The sequence below is a fragment of the Microtus ochrogaster genome, chromosome 1, assembly GCF_000317375.1.
Source record: "Microtus ochrogaster isolate Prairie Vole_2 chromosome 1, MicOch1.0, whole genome shotgun sequence".
Lineage (NCBI taxonomy): Eukaryota > Metazoa > Chordata > Mammalia > Rodentia > Cricetidae > Microtus > Microtus ochrogaster.
Window position 1 is genome coordinate 58,547,959 of NC_022009.1, and position 3,113 is coordinate 58,551,071.

The following is a 3,113-nucleotide window of genomic DNA, read 5'->3' on the forward strand; positions in this document are numbered from 1 at the left end:
TTGGGATTAAAGTTGTAAGCCACCACCGCCCAGCGCCAGTGTGCTTCTAAAGTGAAGACACTCTGTGGGAGCTGCCTTTAGAAACTGCAAGGCTAAGGGAATTATGTAAACAGCAAAGTCAGGGAAGTGACTGACTAATCTGGTTGTAAAATCTGAGAGTAAATTATTCATTTCTGGACTCGCAGGGCTGAACTGAGCCGCAGGAAGTCCTGGGTACTGACTCTAGGTTTCTCAGAAGGCCTGGATTTGCTGAGGAGCAGGAACAGACAGAGGGTACAAACAGGAAGAAAGATGGTCTGATCCAGCTATGGAAACCATTATATTAGGGCCTAGGCTTTCTTTCCTTTTCTTCCCCTCCCTCCCTCTCTTCCTTACTCTCTTCCCTCCCCCTCCTTTTCCTCCCACTTTCCCCTTCTTCTGTCTTTCCCTCCCCCTTCTTTTCCTATTTGGAACAGGTCTCACTATGTAACCTTGGCTGCCCTGGGACTTGTTATTAATATATAGGCCAGGTTGCCCTTAAACTGCGGCAATCCTCTTTCCCCAGCCTCCAAACTCAGGGTTCCAGGCCTGTGCCACCATGACTGGCTGTGGAGGTCTCCAGAGTTTTGTTTTGTTTTTTGTTTTTGTTTTTTTGGTTTTTCGAGACAGGGTTTCTCTGTGGTTTTGGAGCCTGTCTTGGAACTAGCTCTTGTAGACCAGGTTGGTCTCAAACTCACAGAGATCCGCCTCTCTCTGCCCCCTGAGTGCTGGGATTAAAGGCGTGCGCCACCACCGCCCGGCTGTCTCCAGAGTTTCGTCTGTGTCCTCCGAACACTTACAGATTGACCTCAGTCCTGCTTTACTGGGAGCCTCACACAGGAAGACCTGCTGCATAGACTCAGCTGCCTCCTGAGTTTGATGAAGGTCTCTCTCAGGTTGAGAAAGGAAGATTTGGAGTTTCCATCATAGCACAGGGAAAGCCACTCCTCCTGATGTCCCCTGCCTGACGGAGCTGCAGGCGAGCTGAAGAGTAAAGGGGCAGCTTGTTGGTACCTCACTGCACAGTGTTCATGTTGTTGTAATCATTGTGCAAAAACATCTGCCACCGGCATTCTGCTGTAAATATACTGCTTCAACAATGTATGTGTTTTTGGCTTTTGTGACAGGGTTTCTCTGAAGTTTTGGAGCCTGTCCTGGAACTAGCTCTTGTAGGCTAAACTGACATCGAACTTACAGAGATCTGCCTGCCTCGGTCTCCCAAGTGCTGGATTAAAGACAAGTGCCACCACAGCCTGGTTGTTTTGTTTTGTTTTTTTGTGACAGAGTCTCTTTGCTTAGCTCCAGCTGTCTTAGAATTCACTACATGACTGACCTTGAACTTGAAGAGACCCACCTGCCTCTGACTCCCAGCACTAAAATTAAAGGTGTGCACCACCAAGTTCTACTGATAATTACTTTTTATCGCTTCTAGAACATTGTTTGTGACCTTTGCTCCCAAAGGGAAGTTTCGGCATTAGCTAATAACTTTATTATTTTTTTTATCGATTCATTCTTTAATTTACTTTTTTCAACTTTATTATTTCAAGGACAAATTCTCTATGCAGTGAGTTTTCTGCTCCGGATTACGGCTGCAGTTATCACCATGTCTTTGTTGGTCATTTTAATTGTGCTACTTGTATTTTCAATCCTGTCCTGTATGTTTTTCATGAGCAGGGATTTAACTCTTTGGCACATAAGGCTTACAGTCTCTGGACCTCATTTAAATGCTGACATTTAAGACTCTTGGGTAATGACTGAGGCAGGGACGGTGAGATGGCTCAGTGGGTAAAGGTGCTTCCATGCAGGCCTTGAACTCAAGGAGTCACAATGTGAGGACAACCTGGGCTGTACAGTGACCTGGAAAATCCTGGGGAAAGAATAATCTCAGCACTTGAAAGACTGATAATTGCAAAAGGCCCCAGAAGAGACTTGAATGGTGACTACTGAGGAAGTGGAGACAGAAGGACCAATTAAAAAATTATTATAGGAAGAAAGAAAGAAAAACAACAAAAAGAAGCCAGGTGTGGTACCAGAATTTATAACTCTAGCATCTGGGGAAGCAGAGGCAGAAGGGTCTCTGAAAGTTAAAGGCCAGCCCTGTAGACAAACAGGTAGGCCAGCCAGAGTTACAGGTCTCAAAATCTACAAAGAGAGGACTCAGCCGATTCCAAGGGATGGTTGAGGGGAAGGTTTTCATTGTAGATAGGAGGGAGGGTGGAGCCTGAGACACCTGGAAGAGTCTAGGGCATTGAGAGAACTTCATAGACTGAACAAGGCCAGTAGACTGGGAGAGAGAGGCAGGTAGAGAGAGAGAGGCAGGTAGAGAGAGAACAAAGAGGAGAGAGCGCCGAAAGGGGCTGAGCAAGAGAGCACATGCCAGAATGGCAGGGTTATATAGGAATGAGAAGCTAGGGGAGGGGAAGCCCATGAGCTGGAGAAATTTAGGTTAGGGGGAAGGAAGGGAAGAGCTGAGAGGAGCCATGGACTCTGTAACAGGTATTTGAAATCCTGAGAAAGCTTGGAGGCCTGCCAAGTACTTTGGTGTACTAATAGGCACCACAGTTAGCCATTTCTCTGCAGTTTTTTGGCTCTGACATTCCAGACTTTTTGTTGATGATAAAGGGTGATGTAATCTCTTCTGTAACTCCTTCTTAGCTGAAATTAGGGTGTTATTGTCAGGGTCCAGGAAGCCTGGGATGCTGGTAAAAGGCTAGAAAGAAGTAGGGGGGGTGGATACATACATGCGGTCAGGAGATAGATCCATACATGTATATGTGTAGGTGTAGGAAGGGAGGTGGAGATAACAAATCAATTGTAGACATAACAGTGTTTGTTTGAATTTGAGGAGTGAGGAGCGAGAAAGATGGCTTTGAATAGGATAGGATTCTGTCTGTCTTGAACATCTAAGGTGCTGATGTCACTAAATGAATGGAGACATAGGATTGCATGAGGGTTCCTTTGTAGAGGTGAAGCGCAGTAGGTTAAAATTTGTTTCTTTTAAAATTACATGTAGCCGGGCGGTGGTGGCGCACGCCTTTAATCCCAGCACTTGGGAGGCAGAGGCAGGCGGATCTCTGTGAGTTCGAGACCAGCCT